Here is a 27,308-nt window from a genome sequence, read left to right on the forward strand (position 1 = left end):
AGCAATTGTATTGTGTTTCCAAAGCACAAACTAATTTATTTTAGCATGCGCTCGCTAAGCTGCGCTCTCACTGGTACCAGCGTACAGTACTTCACTCCAGAATACTGTGGTCAGAAAAGACTGCCTTGGTACCAGTTAGAGCTGCATTATATACACTCAGAGTTACAGAGAAAACAATGCAGATGATGTGGCTTGCTTCTATTGGTCCAGGTATCAGGAAGGTCCAGTGTGCTGTAGGTCATAGGCCAGTTCAAACCAAAATATCCAAACATCACTAACTAGAGTATGTAATGTGCAATCTCTTCGGCGAAAGAACCGGACAACTGCTGATGAATAGGGGATTAAAATGATACCAGAAATGACACATTTCCTATAACCTGAACCTTAAATAACACTAAAGTGTACATATAGTCATAATATATAAACTAACAATAAACTAAATACTATCAGCTCATAAATCACTGCAAAATGGAACCAATATGAATATGAATTATATAAATAACTAAATGTAAGAGTACGAGTGTGTGCGTGCGTATTTTACCGTGCGAACGCGGTGGTGGCATACTAATCGCAATCGTGCGGCAAAACAATATTAACCAATATACTTTCGTTCATCCAATTATACGACTTCGACAAATATATATAAATATATATATATATATATATATATATATACGCGCCTTTGTTTGTCTGAGCACTTCCACATTCTGTGCAGGGATTGTTATGAAGTCTAGTCATATCTCTATGAGTGATTAAGGTGTGGTTAAGGGGAATCCACATCAGAAATCCTCTGAAACCACTGCTATTAGCTCTAAAGTTACATAGGTCTGATTGCAGTTTACATGTAAGACGCTGCTAGGACTCATAGTTGCCTACTCTCCTGGAATGTCCGTGAGACAACCGAATTTCTGGGAGTCACCCAGAAGAGCAGGCAAACCTCTCGGTTCCTGGCCGACCATTAGTTTAGCGGCAGGGGGCGGGGCTTATAACGAGATTCGCGTGTCATCGTGGCACATTGGGATTGGCTAAAACTGTTATGTAATCTAATTTACTTGATTCCCTGCTATATATACTCACATGCTGTCTGGGTTCTGGACTCTTCATCTCCCAATTTACCTTTTGGGACCCCCCTGTTTTCAGTTTCTTGTGATTGATTTCAGTTTATTGGGGGTGAATTTGAATCCCCTCTGCGGCACCTGTGGGCTCTCACTTGAATAGATGACACGGAAGTGCAACCCTTCACATCTGCCTGGAGAAAGCTTATCAGAGGGTCTCCTCCACTCTCAAATCGAGATTACCTTTGGCAATTGACCCAAACAACGTTATTTTGGTGATTAACGCTTTTGAATATTGTCAGAACCCTTAAACCTGTCACACAATTACAGATACCTGGGAGCTACATTATTCTAGTGAAACAGCCCTTTGCGTCTCTTTCTGCTGGGCAACCGTTAAAATTTATTCATGACCTAAAACTTCCTCCAAACCCTCGCCTGTCCACTACATAAATCACCAACCTACATCTAAAAAGCCTGCACTGTGGTTCTCACTATTCATAAATCCTCAGTGGGTAGGGGACGGAAAAGCGGTACAGTGGAGATTACGCAGCATTTTCCACAACAGGAGAAAGCAGCTTCTTCGTCACCGCCTTCCTCCCCAACTGGTACTCATGGAGACTCTGATTCTGGGGCTACTTCGGCCTCCTCCACTAGAGCGGATTTTGCTGAACTTCGAAACCTAATAGTAGACCGTACAAATTCTTTTTCGGCGGATTTCCAGAAGGCTATTGGGGACTTGAAGACAGAACTGGTTTCTCTCACTAAAAGAACCATGACTCTTGAAAGCAAAATGGACACTACTCAAATTCCAAAATGAGGCAGCGCAAGATCTGGATTTTCTTTTAAAGGAAAACGAATTAAAGAGAAGTTGTAAGATCTAGAAAACAGGGAACGCTGTAACAACCCAAGACTCCGCAACATACCTGAGTCAGTGGAGTCAAGAGATCTGGAACAATATGTATGTAAGTTCTTTTCCTTTCTTGTTCCAACTCTGGCTTCCTCTTCCATACAAATTGAGAGGGTACACAGAGCATTGAGGCCTCGCTCGAGGGACTCTGATCCCCCTAGAGATGTTATTTTTTGGCTTCTATCATTTAAAACCAAAGACGCTATTTCATCTGCAGCCCGGAATGCTTCTCACGTACTTTTTGAAGGTAGCCGCATACAGGTGTTCCAGGATCTTGTTCCATCTACATTTGCTAAATGGAGAAATCTTAGAGATGTGACCAGCACCCTCCAGAATAACGGCTACAAATACCGTTGGGACTTTTCGTTTCGTCAGGTGGTGGAGGTGGAGGGTCGCCAGGTGGCTATTCGTAACATCGCTGAAGGCAAAGACTTAATCCATCGACTTAACCTTCCTCACTCTGGTCGTGCATCATGTGAAGAGTCCCAAGGTTCTATTCCACCTAATCCTCTGTGATCTCAGTCTTCTACTTATTTTGATGTGCTAATAGTTACAAGTGCTCCCCTGACTCACAGGGGATCCTCTTAAATTTAATTATCACTGTTTAAACTTTAACTATGCTAGGTAAAAATGCATATCTTCACAAGTTTTATTCTCATTTGTAAGTCTTTTTGGAATGTTTTAACTGTATGATTGTTTGTTTGTTTTTCTTTTTTCCCTGGACAGGCGGGGATAGGCCCCCACTAAGCCACGCACCCACACAAATAGGGAGTTACGGAACCGGACCTTTGATTTGGTTTGTAGGTTCCTTCTTTGGTATTTTCCTTTCTTTCCGATACAAGTTAGTTGCACTCCCACACTTGGTGCCTCCATGCATTACACTACTTAGGTGTGATTCACCTAGATTGTACAAACTATGGTTTTTAGGCACTCTCCCTGTGGGCCTCTCCTCGGCCTTTGAGGCTAGAGCAAACACCTTTACGCCTCCTTCTCTTATCCTACCTAGAACCTCTTCATTTCTCCTTCACCCTTCCATCCCATCTTGCCTACCTCCCTTCTCGTTCTTATTTTCTTATTCTTTCTATTTTCTTCACTGAGGAGCAGTTTTTGTTGTCCCCTACCCCATTCTTTAAAGGGTTTAATTTCTTTCCTGAAATGCCATGACTTACATTCCTTTCCCTCAACACCAGGGGCCTTAATTCTCCACAGAAACGTTCCATGCTACATCACACCATTCAAAAACTTAAAGGGGATGTTATGTTTTTACAGGAGACTTATTTCAAGGCCGGAGGCCATCCCTCCTTATCCTCATATCGACTCCCCAAGGTGTAAAACGCCTCTCACCCACCAAGAAAAATGGGGTGTCAATTATGATACGGAACTCAAAACCTTTTGCCCTTTCCGAAGCGAGGGAGGACCCGGAGGGCCGTTTCCTTATTCTCACAGGTAGATTGGGACAGATAGACGTGGCCCTCGCTAATATCTACGCACCTAATACAGTTCAGACAGTCGTTTTTTCTGCATTTTTTCTCTACACACCACCACATAGGCAAAGGGACTGCTTCTCTTGGGTGGCGATTTCAATACTGTAATGTCGCCTTCCCTAGATAGGTCGGTCTCTAGTTCACACCTTACATCTTCTCCTCACATGAAAACATTGCAAACACAGGTAGCCGAGGCTGCTCTTTTTGATATTTGCCCCCATCAGTCCTTGTGACTGGATCACTATTAAATAACTTTTGGTAAAAATGTGTTTAAAGCAAATAACAAAGGGCACTTATTTATGTAATTGCACGTGCACTTATTTTTGATATTGTGTATATTGTGAAATAGGAAATGTATACCTCTGAGAATAGGGTAGAAAAGTTACCGTATTTCCCCATGTATAAGACGCACCTTTTTTCCCCAAATCTTGGGTCTAAAAAAAAAGGTGCGCCTTATACACTGCAAGCGCTTACTTACCTGATTGAAGAACTCAGCATCTGGTGTGAGGAGTGCCCGCTAATCAGCTCCAGCGTTTCCCCGTTACTTTGCAAAAGGACCTTCAGGCGCCTCCCACAGTCTCGGCGCTGTCAGTCACGTGACTGACAGTTCCGATGACTGCCGATGTTTGTCTGATTAAAGCTGCACAGCGTTGATGACATTAGACAAGTCACATAGACACGCTTGGGGCGTGTCTGCGTGACTTGTCTCTTGTCAACAAGACTGTGCAGAAGCGCTCATGTGAAACTGAATGTGGGACCATTGTAAACTGCTCTAGTGTAATCGGACAACAAATTGAAAGCTCCACTAGTGAATCTGGGACAACAAATTGCAGGCTCCTCTAGTGAATCTGGGACAACAAATTGCAGGCTACTCTAGTGTGCTCTGTGACAACAAATTGCAGGCTCCTCTAGTGTGCTCTGTGACAACAAATTGCAGGCTCCTCTAGTGTGCTCTGTGACAACAAATTGCAGGCTCCTCTAGTGAATCTGGGACAACAAATTGCAGGCTCCTCTAGTGTGCTCTGTGACAACAAATTGTAGGCTCTAGTGTGCTCTGTGACAACAAATTGCAGGCTCCTCTAGTGTGCTCTGTGACAACAAATTGCAGGCCCCTCTAGTGTGCTCTGTGACAACAAATTGCAGGCCCCTCTAGTGTGCTCTGTGACAACAAATTGCAGGCTCCTCTTGTGTGCTCTGTGACAACAAATTGCAGGCTCTAGTGTGCTCTGTGACAACAAATTGCAGGCTGCTCTAGTGTGCTCTGTGACAACAAATTGCAGGCTCCTCTAGTGTGCTCTGTGACAACAAATTGCAGGCTCCTCTAGTGAATCTGGGACAACAAATTGCAGGCTCCTCTAGTGTGCTCTGTGACAACAAATTGCAGGCTCCTCTAGTGTGCACTGTGACAACAAATTGCAGGCTCTAGTGTACTCTGTGATAACAAATTGCAGGCTCCTCTAGTGTGCTCTAAGACAACAAATTGCAGGCTCCTCTAGTGTGCTCTGTGACAACAAATTGCAGGCTCCTCTAGTGAATCTGGGACAACAAATTGCAGGCTCCTCTAGTGTGTTCTGTGACAACAAATTGCAGGCTCCTCTAGTGTGCTCTGTGACAACAAATTGTAGGCTCTAGTGTGCTCTGTGACAACAAATTGCAGGCTCTTCTAGTGAACCTGGGAAAACAAATTGCAGGCTCCTCTAGTGTGCTCTGTGACAATATATTGCAGGCTCCTCTAGTGTGCTCTGTGACAACAAATTGCAGGCTCCTCTAGTGAATCTGGGACAACTAATTGCAGGCTCTTCTAGTGAACCTGGGAAAACAAATTGCAGGCTCCTCTAGTGTGCTCTGTGACAACAAATTGCAGGCTCCTCTAGTGTGCTCTGTGACAACAAATTGCAGGCCCCTCTAGTGTGCTCTGTGACAACAAATTGCAGGCCCCTCTAGTGTGCTCTGTGACAACAAATTGCAGGCCCCTCTAGTGTGCTCTGTGACAACAAATTGCAGGCCCCTCTAGTGTGCTCTGTAACAACAAAATGCAGGCTCCTCTAGTGTGCTCTGTGACAACAAATTGCAGGCCCCTCTAGTGTGCTCTGTGACAACAAATTGCAGGCTCTAGTGTGCTCTGTGACAACAAATTGCAGGCTCCTCTAGTGTGCGCTGTGACAACAAATTGTAGGCTCTAGTGTGCTCTGTGACAACAAATTGCAGGCTCTAGTGTGCTCTGTGACAACAAATTGCAGGCTCCTCTAGTGTGCTCTGTGACAACAAATTGCAGGCTCCTCTAGTGTGCTCTGTGACAACAAATTGCAGGCTCCTCTAGTGTGCTCTTTGACAACAAATTGCATGCTCCTCTAGTGTGCTCTGTGACAACAAATTGCAGGCTCCTCTAGTGTGCTCTGTGACAACAAATTGCAGGCTCCTCTAGTGTGCTCTGTGACAACATATTGTAGACTGTAGTGTGCTCTGTGACAACAAATTGCAGGCTCCTCTAGTGTGCTCTGTGACAACAAATTGCAGGCTCCTCTAGTGTGCTCTGTGACAACATATTGTAGGCTGTAGTGTGCTCTGTGACAACAAATTGCAGGCTCCTCTAGTGTGCTCTGTGACAACAAATTGCAGGCCCCTCTAGTGTGCTCTGTGACAACAAATTGCAGGCTCCTCTAGTGTGCTCTGTGACAACAAATTGCAGGCCCCTCTAGTGTGCTCTGTGACAACAAATTGCAGGCTCCTCTAGTGTGCTCTGTGACAACAAATTGCAGGCTCTAGTGTGCTCTGTGACAACAAATTGCTGGCCCCTCTAGTGAGCTCTGTGACAACAAATTGCAGGCTCTAGTGTGCTCTGTGACAACAAATTGCAGGCTCCTCTAGTGAATCTGTGACAACAAATTGCAGGCTCCTCTAGTGTGCTCTGTGACAACAAATTGCAGGCTCTAGTGTGCTCTGTGACAACAAATTGCAGGCTGCTCTAGTGTGCTCTGTGACAACAAATTGCAGGCTCTAGTGTGCTATGTGACAACAAATTGTAGGCCCCTCTAGTGTGCTCTGTGACAACAAATTGCAGGCTCCTCTAGTGTGCTCTGTGACAACAAATTGCAGGCTCCTCTAGTGGGCTCTGTGACAACAAATTGCAGGGTCCTCTAGTGTGCTCTGTGACAACAAATTGCAGGCTCCTCTAGTGAATCTGTGACAACAAATTGCAGGCTCCTCTAGTGTGCTCTGTGACAACAAATTGCAGGCTCCTCTAGTGTGCTCTGTGACAACAAATTGCAGTCTCCTCTAGTGTGCTGTGACAACAAATTGCAGGCCCCTCTAGTGTGCTCTGTGACAACAAATTGCAGGCCCCTCTAGTGTGCTCTGTGACAACAAATTGCAGGCTCCTCTAGTGTGCTCTGTGACAACAAATTGCAGGCTCCTCTAGTGTGCTCTGTGACAACAAATTGTAGGCTCTAGTGTGCCCTGTGACAACAAATTGCAGGCTCCTCTAATGTGCTCTGTGACAACAAATTGCAGGCTCCTCTAGTGTGCTCTGTAACAATAAATTGCAGGCTCCTCTAGTGTGCTCTGTGACAACAAATTGCAGGCTCCTCTAGTGTGCTCTGTGACAACATATTGTAGGCTCTAGTGTGCTCTGTGACAATAAATTGCAGGCTCCTCTAGTGTGCTCTGTGACAACAAATTGTAGGCTCTAGTGTGCTCTGTGACAACAAATTGCAGGCTCCTCTAATGTGCTCTGTGACAACAAACTGCAGGCTCCTCTAGTGTGCTCTGTGACAACAAATTGCAGGCTCCTCTAGTGTGCTCTGTGACAACAAATTGCAGGCTCCTCTAGTGTGCTCTGTGACAACAAATTGTAGGCTCTAGTGTGCTCTGTGACAACAAATTGCAGGCTCCTCTAATGTGCTCTGTGACAACAAATTGCAGGCTCCTCTAGTGTGCTCTGTGACAACAAATTGCAGGCTCCTCTAGTGAGCTCTGTGACAACAAATTGCAGGCTCTAGTGTGCTCTGTGACAACAAATTGCAGGCTCCTCTAGTGAATCTGTGACAACAAATTGCAGGCTCCTCTAGTGTGCTCTGTGACAACAAATTGCAGGCTCTAGTGTGCTCTGTGACAACAAATTGCAGGCTGCTCTAGTGTGCTCTGTGACAACAAATTGCAGGCTCTAGTGTGCTATGTGACAACAAATTGTAGGCCCCTCTAGTGTGCTCTGTGACAACAAATTGCAGGCTCCTCTAGTGTGCTCTGTGACAACAAATTGCAGGCTCCTCTAGTGTGCTCTGTGACAACAAATTGCAGGCTCCTCTAGTGTGCTCTGTGACAACAAATTGCAGGCTCCTCTAGTGAATCTGTGACAACAAATTGCAGGCTCCTCTAGTGAATCTGTGACAACAAATTGCAGGCTCCTCTAGTGTGCTCTGTGACAACAAATTGCAGTCTCCTCTAGTGTGCTGTGACAACAAATTGCAGGCCCCTCTAGTGTGCTCTGTGACAACAAATTGCAGGCCCCTCTAGTGTGCTCTGTGACAACAAATTGCAGGCTCCTCTAGTGTGCTCTGTGACAACAAATTGCAGGCTCCTCTAGTGTGCTCTGTGACAACAAATTGTAGGCTCTAGTGTGCCCTGTGACAACAAATTGCAGGCTCCTCTAATGTGCTCTGTGACAACAAATTGCAGGCTCCTCTAGTGTGCTCTGTAACAATAAATTGCAGGCTCCTCTAGTGTGCTCTGTGACAACAAATTGCAGGCTCCTCTAGTGTGCTCTGTGACAACATATTGTAGGCTCTAGTGTGCTCTGTGACAATAAATTGCAGGCTCCTCTAGTGTGCTCTGTGACAACAAATTGTAGGCTCTAGTGTGCTCTGTGACAACAAATTGCAGGCTCCTCTAATGTGCTCTGTGACAACAAACTGCAGGCTCCTCTAGTGTGCTCTGTGACAACAAATTGCAGGCTCCTCTAGTGTGCTCTGTGACAACAAATTGCAGGCTCCTCTAGTGTGCTCTGTGACAACAAATTGTAGGCTCTAGTGTGCTCTGTGACAACAAATTGCAGGCTCCTCTAATGTGCTCTGTGACAACAAATTGCAGGCTCCTCTAGTGTGCTCTGTGACAACAAATTGCAGGCTCCTCTAGTGTGCTCTGTGACAACAAATTGCAGGCTCCTCTAGTGTGCTCTGTGACAACATATTGTAGGCTCTAGTGTGCTCTGTGACAACAAATTGCAGGCCCCTCTAGTGTGCTCTGTGACAACAAATTGCAGGCTCCTCTAGTGTGCTCTGTGACAACATATTGCAGGCTCCTCTTGTGTGCTCTGTGACAACAAATTGCAGGCTCCTCTAGTGAATCTGGGACAACAAATTGCAGGCTCCTCTAGTGTGCTCTGTGACAATAAATTGCAGGCTCCTCTAGTGTGCTCTGTGACAACAAATTGCAGGCTCCTCTAGTGTGCTCTGTGACAACAAATTGCAGGCTCCTCTAGTGTGCTCTGTGACAACAAATTGCATGCTCCTCTAGTGTGCTCTGTGACAACAAATTGCAGGCTCCTCTAGTGTGCTCTGTGACAACAAATTGCAGGCTCCTCTAGTGTGCTCTGTGACAACAAATTGCAGGCTCCTCTAGTGTGCTCTGTGACAACAAATTGCAGGCCCCTCTAGTGTGCTCTGTGACAACATATTGTAGGCTGTAGTGTGCTCTGTGACAACAAATTGCAGGCTCCTCTAGTGTGCTCTGTGACAACATATTGTAGGCTGTAGTGTGCTCTGTGACAACAAATTGCAGGCTCCTCTAGTGTGCTCTGTGACAACAAATTGCAGGCCCCTCTAGTGTGCTCTGTGACAACATATTGTAGGCTGTAGTGTGCTCTGTGACAACAAATTGCAGGCCCCTCTAGTGTGCTCTGTGACAACAAATTGCAGGCTCCTCTAGTGTGCTCTGTGACAACAAATTGCAGGCTCCTCTAGAATGCTCTGTGACAACAAATTGCAGGCTCCTCTAGTGTGCTCTGTGACAACATATTGTAGGCTGTAGTGTGCTCTGTGACAACAAATTGCAGGCCCCTGTAGTGTGCTCTGTGACAACAAATTGCAGGCTCCTCTAGTGTGATCTGTGACAAAAATTAGAAAGAGCCTTTTGATTCCTCCTGCTGCACATTGCATGCTGTAATAATAAAGCAGCAGTTTCAGCAGTGAAAAGGTTACAATACCATATCCCGTAATTACGGTACCGTATAAAATCAGTACCATTCCACGTTCTGCCCAGAAATGGCTCCGAAAAGATTTTCATACAGTGCTGATTTCAAATTAAAAGTGATCCAGTTTGCAAAACTGAATGGAAATCGTGCTGCTGAGCGTAAGTTTGGTCCGCCCCCAACTGAGAAAACAATCCGAGACTGGCTACGGGAAGAAGAAACCCTACTGAAAACGCCACGGCAGAAGAAGGCTATGAGAGGCAAGTCAGCAAAATCGGCTGATTTAGAGAGAGAATTGAAGATATGGATTGAAGAGCAAAGGGCAATTGGAATTCCTGTGTCCACAAAGATGGTTCAGCATGAGGCAAGAAGAATTGCTGATACAAATGAAGTTACTGACTTCAAAGGAGGACACAATTGGTGCTTCAGGTTCATGAAACGGAATGGACTAAGCATGCGTACACGCACGAGACTTGCCCAAAGGATGCCTGAAAGCTATGAGCAGAAGGTCCTTGAATTTCATCGTTTTGTCACTCAATGTCGGAAGACACATCAGTTTGAGTTGGGACAGATTGCAAATATGGACGAAGTCCCCCTTCAATTTGATGTCCCAAGTAACAGAACTGTTGATAAGAAGGGGGTGAAAACTGTAATTGTGAAGACAACTAGACATGAAAAGAGCCATTATACAGTTGTTCTAGCTTGTTGTGCCGACGAAACCAAGCTGCCTCATATGCTGATTTTCAAACGCAAAACAATGCCAAAAGTTGTCATTCCTCGAGGAGTGATTGTCCACGTTCATGACAACGGTTGAATGGATCAGAATAGGATGAAGATCTGGTTTGAGAAAGTTTGGAGCAGGAGACCAGGTGGGCTCTTACGCAAACCTGCCCTATTGGTGCTTGATCAGTTCAGGGCACACATAACACCAAATACAAAGAAGATTGCTGCAGAGCAAAAAACAAAACTTGCCGTCATACCTGGAGACTTGACATCCCAGCTCCAACCACTTGATGTCAGCATTAACAAGCCCTTCAAAGCTACCATGAGAGAGAAATGGAACCAATGGATGAAGTTTTCTGGGGACAATTTGACACCAGCAGGAAGAGTGAAAAAGCCAACTATAGGAGAAGTTTATACCTGGGTGAAAAGATCCCGGGATAATATCAATATTGAGATCATTGTCAAGTCATTCAAGAAGTGTGGCATTTCAAATGCCTTAGATGGAACTGAGGACGAGGCAATATATGAAGACAGCGATTCGTCATCAAACACAGATGAGGACAAGATAATGGATGAAAGTTCTGACAGTGATGATGAGTAGTTTTATGATAAATAAAACTTGAGTTCAATAAATTTATGTAATACATCTTTTTTTTCATTTTGGGCCCCAAAATTAAGTTGCGTTTTATACATGGGTGCGTCTTATACATGGGGAAATACGGTAGTTTTTCTGTTTAACCTTGCTATAGGATATGCCTATTTCTGGTGTATATATCTGATACAATGAGCCTGTGTTTACCAAACCTTTGGTGTATTGTGATGTGGGGAAGTGGCTTGTTTTGGTTTTTTTGCTGTTCTGTGGAAACGTGTATTTGGCGACTGTCTGAAGTATTCATGTCAGTCAGACCTTTTGACTTGCTAGTGAGTATCCTGCCTCAAATTAGATACAGGAAATCACAGCAAGGTTTTTAAGAATTTCATAGCCAAGTACAAATATTAGTGGCTTTGCAATGCATGTAAATCCATGTTTGTGCAAATAGAGTGCATCCAGATTCAAAAAATAGACTATTTCGGAACTGTATAAAAGATGAGCTGTGTGAGCATGTAATGTATCATTCTGATGTTCCATCTGACCTGGCCACTGATACCTTAAATCAGTGAAACTGTCCTTGTCAGGACACTTGAGCAATAAACATCACTCAAAGACCTGCTTGACAACTTCTTCAATATTGCTGTAATCCTGTGACCTGCTGCTAAGACCCTAAAATCAAATCCGTTCTCTGGCTGTCTGAGGTTCTGAGGTTTGGACCCAAGCTTTTCCAGTACCACCGCTCTGCCTGCTACCTGCAGCTCTGGTCAGTGTGATAGGCCAGGGAGGATCCATCCACAGTATCCAGATCCATAGTAAGAGGTCCAGATTTACCAGCCCAAGTGTACCAGCACAGGAGTACACTAGCAGTGACAGTTACCCAGAAGGAACGTGGTTCTGAGCACCATAAATGAGCTCAGTGGTGGTAGCATTATAAGCCCCTCATACTGCGGCAAGAGGGCGCATTTGGGATAACGAAAGGGAACAGTGGCAAAGTAAGCCCATCGGTTCCCAGCAACAACAGACAGGGTGGCATAGCTGGTCCATCCTATCATAGATTTCTGGTGGCAAGCAGTGGGATTACCTCAGGGGGCTTCTCGTGAACCAAACAGGAGAGCGGAGTTATTCAGGAGAGGAATAACTGCAGCCAGGAGAACGCACAGGATGTTTGATTACACAAACGTCTCCAGGGTAGATCTAGAGATTCTGTAAAGTGCCAAGGGCATTGACATCAGCTATTTGCCAAACAGGGCGGAGATGAGAGAGGCGTTGAGAGGATGGCCCCAACAGCATGTTACCCAGGTGGAGGAAACTGATGGCGGCAGTGGCCAAGGCAGAAGCCCAGTTGATGACCGGGAGCTAGATACCCCAGACAGCAGAGATCCCTGATCAACAGCCTGCAGAGACCTCTACCCAGCAGACTTCAACTGCACAACCAGCCCCTCTATCCTATGATGATCGCAGGGCTGCTGGGCTAAAGATAGAGCTGGCGGCCTTAGAGGACAACGCATCTGCAGCTGAGCGGGCACAGGTCATCGAGGCATGGCGCCAAAAGGGAAAGGCATCAGCCTTGAAGCCCAGGGGGAAGCGCCCCCTAGAGGAACAGGAATGGTATCTTTACCATGACCTAAATTTGAGGACTGTGTTGGGAATATTGATGAGTACGTGCAGGTATTTGAAAGGACCTGCAGGCTACATACTGAACCCAGAGAGGAATGGGTTTAAGCGTCTGGTGCCCACATTGCAAGGACGTGCAGTGGAGGTTTACCGTGGGGTGCCCACAGAGGACTGTGCAGACTATGATATAGTGAAAAGGGCACTCCTTAAACGGTACACTATTACCCCAGAGACTTATCGTCTGAAGTTCAGGGACTTTACAAAGGACTTCCACGCCACTCATGAGGAGTTTGCCAACCTGCTGCGGGAGTCAGCCAGGAAGTGGGTGCGCGGGGCAGGTGCCCAGACCGTGCATGAGGTAATAGACTTGATGTGCCAAGAGCAGTTTCATCGACGTTGCGCACCGGAGGTGACAGAATGGGTGCTGGACCAGAAGCCAGGCACCCTGGAAGCAGCTGCACAGCTGGCAGATCAGTATGTGGCAGTGAGGCCACACTGGCAGAAGCGCCAGGCTAACAGTCAACCCCTAAGGACTGTACAAACAGGGGGACACCCCTCTTCTACACACCCCCAAAAGCAGGTACCTAACCCTTCGGGCACCCTTCGCCAGCCACTGCCCCGCCCTGTCCCTGGGAGTTATCATAGACCATCGGAGCCCAGGCTACAGAGAAAGTGCTACCACTGCGGGAAAATCACTCATTTAAGCATGGACTGTCCCACAGCCCAAGCACCCCTGACTTGTGTCCCTAATCCAAGTCCTGGGGCCCGTCTAACTTGCTTAACTGGTGAAGGTGAGCCATTAGAGACTGTTTCCACCCCTGCCAGCCCAATGGAGTGAGGCGTGTCTGAAGGTGAGGCAGCGGAGAGAGTCACCTGCGTGTTTAAAAGAGCCCCTAAAAACATGTGGAGAAACCTGCAGCCGTTCCAATTGGGACCCCTGCAGGGTGAAGGACTGAGAGACTCAGGGGCCTCAATTACTGTTGTGAGTCCCCATCTTACTGATCCTGCAGCAGTATTGCAGGATCGCACTACCAGAATTACTGTGGCAGATGGACTGGAAAAAGAAGTGCATGTAGCAAGGGTGTTTCTGGACTGGGGAGATGGCCAGGAGTTGCGAGATGATGCCGTTATGGATGGCCTCCCAACTGATGTGATTTTGGCCAACCATGTTGGGGGTGGCATTGTGACCACATTTCTGAACTCCCTTACCCAGAGCCAAGCTGCTAAGCTACAGTCTTCAGGATCTACACCTGCACAGCCCAGCCCAGAGGAAAAGACCACAGCTGCTACAACACAGCCATCACATGCAACCACAGCTTCAGCCAGCCCAGAGGAAAAGACCACATCTGCTATTTCTTCAGGAAACAGCCAGCCCTTTGCCTCTGGAAAGACTACGTCCCCTAGCAATGCAGAGGATATTGTCTCTTGCCAACCTGATCTTGTGGGGGAACCCGGTGATGCTCCTGTCCCTAGCAGTATGCCAGCTCCAGCGGTGAGTACAGCTGACCACAGTGACCCCCCTTTGACTGACCCTAGTCACCCAAACATAGACCCCCCTGCAGCATATCCTGACTTAGATGATAGTGAGGGTCACAGGGAAGAGTTAAGGGCAGCGCAGCTCTTTGATCCCTCACTGGAAGGCATGAGGTGCCAGGCTAGCGGCAGCCTTCCAGCGAGGAAGGTAGGAAGTGTGACCTGGCGTAAAGGGTTGTTGTACCGTGTAGCTAGGAAGATAGATGGGGATAGACCAGTCTGGGAACAAGTTCAACTGGTGGTATCACGGGGCTTTTGTGCGCAACTAATGTCAGTTGCGCATGAAATCCCTATGGCGGAACACCAGGGCAGAGACCAAACACTGAAGCGCCTGACACAGAACTTTTTCTGGCCTACTGTAAGTCCTGTGGCGTATGTCAGCGTCTTGGGCGCCCCAGTGTTTGTGCTCCCCTAAGGTCCTTGCCAATAATTGGGGAACCTTTTCAGCGAGTGGCTGTGGACATAGTAGGTCCCTGCCTGTGCCCATGTCTGACACCTATCCCTTGCCCTGTATTAACACTTCCGTAGATGAGTTAGGCAGAGTTCAGGGATACCTAGAGGACATTTTCAATTTCAGTAGGATTTGGGAAGATAATATAGAGCAAATAGGACTGGTGTTAGGGAAGATGGGGTGGGCATTTTTGACTGTTAAGGCAGAGAAGTGCCTAATGGGGATGTCAGAGGTACAGTACCTGGGTGATCGTGTGGGGGGAGGAAGGGTTAGGTCAGAACCAGCTAATGTAGAGACAATCCGAGCCTGGCCCCAGCCCACGACCCAGTTAAATTTATTACCATTCTTAATGACTGCAGGGGACTAGAGACGTTCTGTCCTAACTTTAGTACTGTAGCGAAGCCCCGGACAGATCTCACTAAGAATAAACCCCCCAAAATAGTTATCTTGAAACTCGCTTGCGAGCTGGCATTTCAGTCATTATAGGAAGTTTGTGCTCAAGTACGGTCGGCGCCTAATTATGACAAGGACTTTATTGTGCAAACTGATGCATCACAGTATGGACTGGGAGCAGTACTTAGCAAGGTGGGGCCTGATGGGCAGGAGCACCTCGTGGCCTATTTGAGCAGAAAACTGCTAAACCGGGAGGTGGGGTATGCCACAATTGAAAAGGAATGTTTGGCCATTGTGTGGGCAGTGAAAAAACTACAACCTTATTTGTATGGACGACATTTTACTGTGGTGACTGATCATAATCCTTTAAAGTGGCTACAACACACCTCAGGGGAAATTGGCCGTTTCTTGCGCTGGAGCCTTGCCATTCAAATTTATGACTTTAACATAATTCACAAGCAAGGAAAGGCTCACAGCAATGCGGATGAACTGTCTTGGCAGGGAGAGCCAAAAGGATACTGCAGACCCGGACCCAAATCGCTGGACATGTCACCCTGGTTGCCGATGGACAAGGGGGGGGTGTGACTGGATCACTATTAAATAATTTTTGGTAAAAATGTATTTAAAGCAAATAGCGCCGGGCACTTATTTATGTAATTGCACGTGCACTTATTTTTGATATTGTGTGTGTTGTGAGATAGGAAATGTATATCTCTGAGACCAGGGTACAAAATTTGGTTTTTCTGTTTAACCTTGCTATAGGATATGCCGTTTCTGATGTATATATCTGATATAGTGAGCCTGTGTTCACAAAGCCTTTGGTGTATTGTGATGTGGGGAAGTGGCTTGTTTTGGGGGTTTTTTTTGTTCTGTGGAAATGTGTATTCGGCGACTGTCTGAAGTATTCATGCCAGTCAGACCTTTTGACTTGCTAGTGAGTCTCCTGCCTCTTAAATTAGATCCAGGAAATCACAGCAAGGTTTTTAAGAATGTCATAGCTAAGTATAAATATTAGTGGCTTTGCAGTGCATGTAAATCCATGTTTGTGCAAATAGAGTAAATCCTGATTCTAAAAATAGACTATTTCGGAACTGTATAAAAGATGAGCTGTGTGAGCATGTAATGTATCATTCTGATGTTCCACCTGACCTGGCCACTGATACCTTAAATCAGTGAAACTGTCCTTGTCAGGACACTAAACACCATTTTGCTTCAAAGACTTGCTTGACAGCTTCTTCAATATTGCTGTAATCCTGTGACCTCCCGATTAGACCCTAAAATCTAATCCGTTCTCTGGCTGTCTGAGGTTTGGACCCAAGCTTTTCTAGTACCACCGCTCTGCCTGCTACCTGCAGCTCTGGTCAGTGTGATAGGCCAGGGAGGATCCATCCACAGCAACCCAGATCCATAGTAAGAGGTCCGGAGTTACCAGCCCAAGTGTACCAGCACAGGAGTACACTAGCAGTGACAGTTACCTAGAAGGAACATGGTTCTGAGCGCCTTAAAGGAGCTCAGTGGTGGCAGCATTATAAGCCCCTCCTATTGTGGCAAGAGGACACTTTTGGGATAACGAAAGGGAACGGTGGCAAAATAAGCCCAGCCGGTTCCCAGCAACAACAGACAGGGTGGCATAGGCGGTCAATCCTGTCACAGTCCTACTCTAGGATAGATATGTTCATGAGTTGCACATCTATATTTCAACACCTCATGCAAGCGGATATTATACCTAATACCTAGTCAGACCATTCTATTCTACCCATTTCAAATCAATCTCCTTCACAATCCTCGGGGTCGTTCCCCCTGGAAACTTAACGAAACCCTGCTCCGGTTGCCTTATCTTAAAACAACGATTGCGGACGCAATTCAAACATACTTTAGTTTAAACTCTAGCCTGGGGATCCCAAAGCCCACGATATGGGAAGCCCATAAGGTGTTGATTCGGGGGGATATTATCAAATTTGCTTCCCATAGGAAGAAGGAAAGATCAGAAATCTACCACAAATTGACAAATAAACTTAAGAGATTTGGAGGCCATTCATAAACAAACAAATTCGCACTCAGTTTTTCAAAGTATCCAAAAAGTTAGAAGAGAACTCCAGGCTATGCAAGCAGAACAGATGGAACGCCATCTCCGTTGGCTCAACCAGACCTTCTATGAGAAGGGTAATAAAGCAGACAAGTTATTAGCCAATAGGATTTTATGACCCTAGGGTTATAAATGAAACATTTAGGTCCTACCATGATAAATTATATAATCCACATAGCACATATTCCGCTCTGGCACCCGATGCCTTTACGATCCAGGAGTATTTAGAGAAAGGTTCATTACACACATTGTCTGATTCCCAGATATCCTCACTCAATAACGACATTACGGAGGAGGAAGTTAGACTAGCCCTTAAATCTCAGAGTAGTTCGAAATCCCCGGGCCTGGATGGGTTTATGGTTTCTTGCTATAAGACATTCTCTAAGGAATTAGTCTCAAAAAACTGTCAAACTTTGGATAAATTACACATATTTGGCATCTGCCCTCAGGAGAAAAAGCTCATCACATTTTGGGATAATGAGGAAATTATAGTTACCAGTAATTCCTTTTCCTTGAAATACTCCATGGAAGCAATCACATAAGTTTGATTCTATTTTAGTTAGAGAACCAAAAAATACACTCGTTGACAGTGTATAATGCTAGTCCTTCTCTTCCAAAACCTGTTTGAGTGACTTTTCAAGCTGTCTTTGAAAAATATTAACATACCAACATGGGTGGCAAACTGGGCTGCCATGACGTTTTTCGAGGAAAAGGAAATAACAATATCTATAATTCACTATTGTTGCTCTTCAATTATCCATGGCAGCTATTACAATGCAATGTACCCAAGCAGTATAGTAAGAAATGACCACAGAAGATTTTGGGATATAGTAGATTAATGTAAATTTTGTTAACTTTGCATTGCATTTAAATCCATGTTGTGGGAAACATTGCATCCTGATACTAAAAATAACTAATACTTCTTGGGGCCAGCAAAGAGTTCAGTGGGCTGGCTTACCTCCAGCTAGGCTGTGTCCAAAACTGTATAAAACAGCATAGGTTTATACTGACATGTATCATTATTGTACCATCTATACTTCAGGAAAGATCGCTAGTACCACAGACTGGCGTGTGAACTATCCTTGTTACAACTACTTGAGCTAATAAACCATCTTTTGCTTCAGAATCTGCTTTGACGACTACCTATCCTGCTGTAAATTCCTGTGACCTACATATTAAACCCATATCTAATTAGTTTTCCGGTTATTCTGAGGTGGAACCAGCTTTCCAGTAGAAATGCTTTGCAGCTACCTGCAACTCTGGCCAGTGGATAGGCAAAGAGTATCATCCACAGCAACCCTGATCTGAAGGCACGAAGTCATGGGTACCAGCCAAGGTGTACTAGCAAGGGGATACACTAGCAGTGATATTTAACCTGGATGCCGCTAAGGAGTCCAGTGGTGGCATTAAGACCCTCCTACTGTCGTTAGAGGGCACAATGGGATTAAGAAAGAGAACGGTGGCAAATTAAGCCCAGCCGGTTCCCAGCAACAACAGACAGGGTGGCATAGGCAGTAAATTCTGTCACAGGTTGTTTAGAAGAGCACACCCTTTCCGTGGTGCTGAAGGAAGCAAGAAAAGTTATGTACTTCTAAATGCTTCTGTCCTGGTTACATATCTGAACATTGCTCAAACCAGGGCCAATGAGTGTAGCTTTCTTTCCTTTTCACCAATAGGTTGTCAAAGGGATGGCAGTAACAACATGCTGATTAGTGGAATGCAGATCCAACCTTTATGCAGATAAAGTGGTACTAATCCTGTGTTTCTGACAGCTATTCAGGAAGTGTTTCATAAATCCTAATGCTTGTATTACTCAAACTCTCAGGGCAGAGGAAATGCAACGTTTAGTATCAACCGCCTCCAAGAAACCTCTTCTAAAGATTCAAAAGGGTCAGACATCAGAGTGTTGAGAACTAAATTCAGGTCTCACAGAGCCACAAAGTACCTGATAGAGGAACGGAATAAAAAAAAACAACAAACCCCTTGAAGCCAATTTCATATCTGTGGCTGGATCACTTATAAATAACAAATTTTTGGCTGGATCATGTAGAAATAATTTATTGTAGAAATGTATTTCAACTAGTGGTGCAGGCTCCAATGTATATAATTGCAAATGCATTTATCGGGTTACATTGGAATGAGTTTTGTATGGAAATGTCGTTTGGGATTGTTACGTTTCTTTGGGAATTCCCAAGTTAGCAATAGATTGGAGGGGATGTGTTTTTGAAACTGTCCAGAGACAGGCAAACTCATGCTAATTGTCACTCACCGGACTGTGAGTGCCACTTCCCGTGTATTCAGGAACCGTGGCCGCCCGCCATCCTGAGGGTCTGCGCATGTGCAGCCCTTATCAAACCTTCAGTACCTGTTGCTTTTAATTGATTGGATGATCAGGCAACCCTCCCTATTTAAACCACCTGTGATCATTACCTGGTTGCCTGATCTTGGAGTCTCATTCCCCATGAGCCTCTGAAGGTGTTCCTGTGTTCCTCGTGTATTCAGCTCCTGCTGATTCCTGTTCACTTCTACTCTCCTGTGTTCATCGTGTCTGCACTCAGCTGATTCCTATCCGCTGCCTCCGTTACTTCTACTGAGTTCCTGCTCACTTCAACTCTCCTGTGTTCATCGTGCCTGCACTCAGCTGATTCCTATCCGCTGCCTCCGTTACTACTACAGAGTTCCTGATCGTCTCAACTCTCCTGGTTTTATCGTGTCAGCGCCCCGCTGCCTTCACCTCTACTACTGGATACCAGACAGCCTCAACTCTCCCGTGTTCTTCATGTTTCCAGTTCCACTTACTACTGCTTCCTGAGTATTGCTTCGTTCATTCTGGATTACCTGCCGTGCGCTGCACCAACCTGATTACCGCTTCTGTCCTCCAGTGGTCTCTTCCCCTGCCGGCCTTCAGCCGTTCAGGTATCCCTGCACGTCTCTCTGACAGCCTGCTCTCCTGAACCGCGGTATGCATACTTTCCATTGACTGTGCTTGTGTATTGCATATCCATCTGGACTGAGTTGTGTTCTCCTCCGGAGCCTCCTATCCACTGAAGCTATTGTTACCATTGACTTTGTTTCCTATTGCCTGGATAGTTATTGTGACTTTGTATACTTAAGCAGTGCTGGTCAGTTATCGTTGTATTGTGGATATCATCGTGGGATCAAGTTCTGTGTGCCCCGTGTATACTCTGCTTTACATTCATCTCCTCGTGCCCCTCCTCACATATATATAGCAGTGGTACAACTTGCTGACGCAGACCACTGACTCCTGTTCCCTGTGACACCAGTTTCAAGTATCCTCTCACATAAGCAGTGGTACAACTTGCTATACGCAGACCATTGACTTCCCTGTTACCTACCTTCACCTGGATTCCATTCCTTCACCTAGACAGTGGTACAACTTGCTATACGCAGACCGCTGACTCTCACTACCTCCTCGCTACTCCTGGACATTCCACCTCACTATAGCAGTGGAACAACTTGCTATACGCAGACCACTGACTTTCCTCACGTTCCCTTGTCCATCTGGTTCCTCGTGTACATTCATCTACTCATTACCAGTTGCTGCTAGTCATAGACTTTCCTCGAGCATTCTCTCACCATCTGCTGTTTCTCCTGTTCCGTTGTCACCCTGCTACCAGAGAACCATATTACCAACTATATTACTCTGGTAAGTCCATCATCTGGTGATATCCTGGGCAAAGACTCCTAGTGCCCGTGACACTAATTAGCCCTGTTCATTATTCAGTCTGTTTATCCTGTATGTACAACAGGGGACCGCTGCCTTCCTGTCTGGTGTGGCTGCATCTCAGATAATGCAAGCAGTAAGTTTAAGCATATAACAGAGTAGTGTAAATATTGTTAACTTTGCATTACATGTAAATCCATGTTTGGGAAAACATATTGTATCCCGATACTAAAAATAACTCAGACGTGTTGGGGCCGGGGAGGATCAGGGGGCAGCATTACCCTCTGCTGAGGTATGTCAGAATGAGTATAAAAAGAAAGCTGTTTGACACTGAAATGTATCATTCCATCTGTACCTTTCTGGATGTCCCTAGTACCTTCAACTAGTGACTGTGAACTGTCCTTGTTAGGACCACTTGAACTAATAAAACATAATTTTGCTTCAAGAACCTGCTTTGACGACTACTTACCATGCTTTAAATTCCTGTGACCTGCAGAGTAGACCCAACTCTAATCTGTTCTCCAGTTGTTCTGAGGTGGACCCAGCATTCCAGTACCAACATTTTGCCGGCTACCTGCAGCTCTGGCCTGTGTGATAGGCCAGGGGGGAACCATCCACAGCAACCCTGACCTGAAGGCAAGAGATCAGGTATACCAGCAAGGGGGTAACCTAGCAGCGAGAGTTACCCAGAAGGAAGTGGTTCTAGTGCTGGTGTAGGAGTCTAGTAGTGGCAGCAGGCTCCACCTATTATGATCGGAGGGGCGTATTTGGCATAAAGCAGGGGGACGGTGGCAAAGTAAGCCCAGCCATTCCCCAGCGTCAACAGACAGGGTGGCATAGGCGGTCCCATCCTGTCACAGTATCTAAGAAGATGCTCAGTGATTATACGTCTAACAAATGTTGAAATAAATTTAGGAAGAGTTTTTCTTTCTTGCTTGTAAAAGTGTATTGATCATTTGTTCATAGACTTCTTTATATCTGACTAGTTACCACTCAATCCCCATGCCATTCAAGCTATTTGCTTTGGATTTCGATGAAGAATTTAGCTTTGGTGTAGGATATCTGTCCAAAGAGGTAGACAAGATGGTTTCTACCGAAGCATCTCCCAGGCTACAGGAAGCCACAAATGAAGTGGCAAAAACGGAAGGATTGCCATCACTTCTGTCTACCATTTTTTTTAAATCTTTTTTAGAATGCAAGCAATGTGTGGAAAGGCAAAGAAGATATTATCCAAGTGGTCTGTACATAGAACAGTCAAAGAATCTGCTCCCTCTGTCCTGGAAACATTGTTGGAGTGAAGAACCTGGGTAATTGTCACACGCTGCTCATTCGGCTTCCATAGACCAAGACTGAGACACTCACATGTGTCTCATTAACAGACTTCAAACCTCTAAGTTCTGATCTGCGCATGTGCAGACTAATTACCTGTCTACTTCTAATTAAGATTCCTATTGGTTCCTGTGTTGGCTCCAGACTTGAAAAGGCACTTCCCCCCCTTTCCTCTGGGCCTGTTGATCAAGTTACCTGTCTGGTTAGGTTCCTACCTATTCATTGTGCTCTCATCTGGATCGTCAGTGCCTCTGCTGTATTGTTACTCCTCAGGCTGTACCACTCAAGCTGCAGCTGCCTTTGCTGTGTTGCTACACCACAAGCTAAATCGCTCCAGCTGCACCTGTCTCTGCGGTGTTACTACTCTACAGGTTGTACCACTCAAGCTGCATCTACCTCTGCTGTGTTGCTACACCTCGGGCTATATTGCTCCAGCTGCACCTGTCTCTACTGTGTTGCTATTCCACGGGCTATACCGCTCAAGTTGCAACTACCTCTGTTGTGTGCTACTCTACGAGTTATATCGCTCAAGCTGCAAACACCTAATCTGTGTGCTACATCATGAGCTATACCGCTCAAGTTGCAACCACCTCCGCTGTGTGCAACTCCACGGGCTATACCGCTCAAGCTGCAACCATCTCTACTGTGTGTCACTTCTCGGGCTATACTGCTTCAGCCGCACCTGCCTCCGCTGTATCGCTGATCCTGGGACGGGACTGTTTAAACCATACCCGACTCCGTCGGGCTGCTCCTTCAGGTCATCTCTCTGAACCGTTCTGTCCAAGCTTCATCTGTTCCGCATTGGTCACTCTGGCTCAGTGGCACTACAAGTTGCATCATCAAGCTGCTTGTTTTTCTCTTTTCTGGCTGAACTGTTCAAGTATTACTGAAAGCAATAAGGCATTGTATGGTACCGGATTCCTGCCGCATCTATTGTGCATATACTGCTACCTGGACTGTTAATCTCTCCTTTAATGTGTTCTGCTCTATTGTGATACCATACACCTACTGCCTCATTCTTTCCACCCTATTGCTGGACTGTTCATTCAATGACCTACTGTATATACATCTATCAAGACTTTCCTGTATATTCATTCAGTCAACATTAAACTGCTGATTGTACTTTTATCCTGCATCTGGCATCTATTTGAACCTCGGGTTACCATTACCACTTGCCAGTGTATTGCTATATTCTCACTCCCCGAGGATCTGTTCTCACAACATCTATGAACGAATCCAGAGTCCAGAATACCAAACCGTGACAGTTATTTGGTATTTCAGCTTGTTACCACATTGTCTACTTAAGGGAGTCAGAATTTTACAATTAGTGTCTGAAACAATTTCTAATAGAGCGTTTACTTCCTCGGATGAACCTGGTTTCAACTAAGGTAATTGGCTATTATGTTTTGTTTGCCTGCTATATGCAACACAGAGTGACTTCAGATTATTCTGTCCCCAAGACATCATTTTTGCTATTTCCTCCATCATGGTTCTGCTACTGGTACCACCCTGGGATTTATGAAGGCTACTACTGACTTGTTGTCTGAGAATATTCAACTATATTTCCCTTTTGGTTGAAAATTAAAGGGCTAAATTGCCTTCCACATTGCTCTTATTTCTAAGACATTGATGAAGCCTATTCTCTTTTTGTGACCGTGTTTTTTTAGGGTATCTGAAGGTGGGCTGCCCAGCCTGCGACAATGGATTCTCTAGTTCGTATTGCCACTTCAGCTCTAAAAGGGATACTCTTCTTGCATTTCATTTTTGAACTTTGCGACTAGCTGAGGGACTCTGTTGTTTCTTGACAGTCTCATAATACAATATAGAGATATCTGCTTGTGATCCCACTCTGTCAGTAATTCCAGCTAGATGTTCCGCCTTTGTCACAATGCCCAGGGAATGACCCTTCCTTACTAATATGTGGTGGAAAACGTTTATATGTTGTGCCAGGGACTGGATCTTTAAGGTATTAATCTGAACCCCCAGAAAGTTTTTGTCATAATAGCATATGCTCTAAACTCTCCACTACAAGGATGGCATCTAAATAGGGTTATATCATGACACTAAGCTTTTTTGATTTTGCTTCTAATGTAACCAACACTTTAGGAAAAGTTTTCGGGAATGTTGCCAGGCATTTTAAGGTTTGCAGAATGTTTTGTAAGGCTTCCAACTACACTGAGTCATGGATTGAACAAAAACATTTTCCGCTGGATACTGATGAAATTATCTTGTACATATTTATTAAAATGTCCAAAACTCATTGTTGTGAGAGTCCATATTTCTGCAATTACAAATTTCTCTACTTGTATCAATGGGAACAGATCCTGTGGCTAACACTTAGACCCCATGATACAAAAGTCTTCTGTGAGTAAAACTAATTTGTCTCTAAAGTGCAGGGGTCATTTAAGTGGCAGATTTGCTAGAATATTTTTTTTATCATTTATTTGTAGATTTTGTCACACAGTAGACAGGTAAACAACTGTAACCTGAGAGGGCACCACCAAGTTACATTGGGAGTTGGATAATCGAGTAAAAAGAACAAGTCCACATAGGGCGGTTACAAAACATAAACAGGTAGAAGAATTTTGCATCAATATAACAATGAGGAACCTTAAAGGGATGCTGGGGAGTGTGGCGTTGTATGCAATAGTGAGAACATAGGAAAGGGGAGAGGTGAGGGGGGGGGGGGTTAAGACCAGATCTGGGCTCCCCGGCAGTCAGTGGTCAAACCGAATAGAGCATTATGTGGCCAGCTCCCTAGACAGCGCTGTTCACAGGAATAGGGCTGATATATGCTGGGTTTGATCAGGTGGTGGATTGGAACTGAAGGGACCATTGTAGATTAACCAATCACCCCAAATTTCAGATCATTTATGGATTTTCTTATTACGATACGCTGAAATTTTCTCCTTGGATGCTAAATACAAGATTATATTGAGAAATTGATGCCTGGGAGGAGGGTTTGGACTTTTCTTGTATTTTGCGACCAGGGATCTGGCCGTATTGAGGATTTGAACAGACAATTTCTTTGAGTGTTTGTTTAGTGTTATGGACTTACCTGTCATCGCCGCTCGTCCGGATGCCGCACTTCTGGGATCGACGGTCACATGACCGCAACCCGGAGGCGGGGGAATTCAAATCCCTGTCAGTATAAAACATTCACTCTGACACTCGGTGAGTGCCAGAGCCACATCCCTTGTTCCTGGCTCCTGTTCCCTGTGGATTCCTGCTTCCAGACCCCTGCTGTTTTCTGTGTACGGATCTTGACCATTCTTCAGTCCCAGTGTACCCAGTGTACTGACCCGGCTTGCTGACTACTCTTCTGTTCTGGTGACCCGTGTACCGACCCGGCCTGATTGACTCCGAGTTTGCCTTCTGATTCTGCCTTCATTGCCTTCCTGTGTACCGACCAGGCCTGTCTTACTACACTACTCCTGCTCCTACTACGCTGCACTACATCTAAGGGTGAGCCTGAGGACCGCGACCTGCGACTTCATCTTTCTATCCATGGATTCCCTTAGTGGATCAACATTTTCAAGTGCAATAGTAGCTCTGGCTGACATATTAGCTATAGCTGTATCTACATTTGGAACAAAGTTCCACTTCTGTGCCTCTTCACAACTGGATGGATACATGTGTTCTAATCTCTGAGTTAGACTGACCCTTTTACACCTGTGCTCATTATCCATGGATAAGATCTTTCACCACTTGATGCAATGGAAACACTCTACCCTTTTTACTGTGATCTTCAAAAGGGCTTATGGGCCAATGTGGCAGTTCCTTCTTCATTTATCCTCATAGACTTCTATAGGTGTTTAAGCAAAATTTACACATTATCTAGATTGAACAATTTATGTGTTTCCATAATCTGTCCAGATTCGTTACTAGAGGAGACTTTTAAATTCTCTGAAGACTCCAACTCGGACTGATCAGCGAGGAGGCGCGGGGACGGCGTCTGACACTATCCAGTGGTGCTGCTGTCTATTTATGTTACACAGAACCTATTTGCTAATAGCATACATTAAAACGTAAACATTCTGGAGTGCTGTTAGACTTAAAGGACAGTTTTACTTAGCTGCTCCTTCCCCTTACTGGAGCTCAGAGAGCTACACTCATATCATTTTTCCAGGACTTTTCCATATCTGTGAAACGGGTCCTGTATCACGCGCCGGGTGTTCAGGCAGCGCACCTGACACCCGGCAAAACTCGCCTCTCATCGGCGCTCCGCTCCCCGCTGGGCGCCGCCATCTTGAATTCGGGTCTGCGCATGCGCAGACCCGGCGATGGCTCCAATTCTCATGCTCCCTGCTGATTGGTCCTTCTCACTGGCGGCAAGTTTAAAAGGCACCTCCTCTCTATCTTCAGTGCCTGTTCTTTGTGTTACCTCCTGGTGATTGAAGTGGCTTCCTGTTACTTTCCAGTTGTCTACCTCCTTTCTGGACTGCAGAGCTGACGCTCATCTTCCTGAACTTTTACCACATAGTGGTATGCAGAGCTGACGCTCACTCTACGGAACTCTCCGCCACATAGTGGCCTGCAGAGCCGACGCTCACTCTACGGAACTCTCCGCCACATAGTGGCCTGCAGAGCTGACGCTCACTCTACGGAACTGTCCGCCACATAGTGGCCTGCAGAGCTGACGCTCACTCTACGGAACTCTCCGCCACATAGTGGCCTGCAGAGCTGACGCTCACTCTACGGAACTCTCCGCCACATAGTGGCCTGCAGAGCTGACGCTCATCTTCGGACATCTTCACTACATTTTGTCACTCACCGGACTGTAAATTCCTCTTCTCCCGTTGTTAGGAACCGTGGCCGCCCGCCATCCTGATGGTCTGCGCATGCGCAGCCTCTATGAACTCTTCAGACCTGTTGCTTTTAGTTAATTGGCTGATCAAGCAACACTCCCTATTTAAAGCACCTGTGGTCATTACCTCATTGCCTGATCTTGGAGTCTCATTCCCTGTGAGTCTCTGAAGGTGTTCCTGTGTTGCCTCGTGTCTTCAGCTCCAGCTGATTCCTCGCTACTGCATTGCCGGTTTCCAGACCGCTTCAACTCTCCTGTGTTTCATCGTGTCTTCAGTCCCAGCTGATTCCTCGTTATTGTATTACCGGTTTCCAGACCGCTTCAACTCTCCTGTGATTCATCGTGTCTTCAGTCCCAACTGATTCCTCGTTACTGCATTACCGGTTTCCAGACTGCTTCAACTCTCCTGTGTTTCATCGTGTCTTCAGTCCCAGCCGATTCCTCGCTACTGCACTGCCGGTTTCC

At 45.7% G+C, this 27,308-nt stretch overlaps 1 protein-coding gene across 2 annotated transcripts in view; it reads right to left on the reverse strand.

Moving 5' to 3' along the window:
* SLC12A4 (solute carrier family 12 member 4) overlaps positions 1 to 27,308 on the reverse strand; it is a 1,264,335-nt gene that overhangs the window by 93,602 nt on the left and 1,143,425 nt on the right. The window lies entirely within an intron of this gene.

This window comes from Mixophyes fleayi, chromosome 10, assembly GCF_038048845.1.
Source record: "Mixophyes fleayi isolate aMixFle1 chromosome 10, aMixFle1.hap1, whole genome shotgun sequence".
In the NCBI taxonomy this organism is placed as follows: Eukaryota; Metazoa; Chordata; class Amphibia; order Anura; family Limnodynastidae; genus Mixophyes; species Mixophyes fleayi.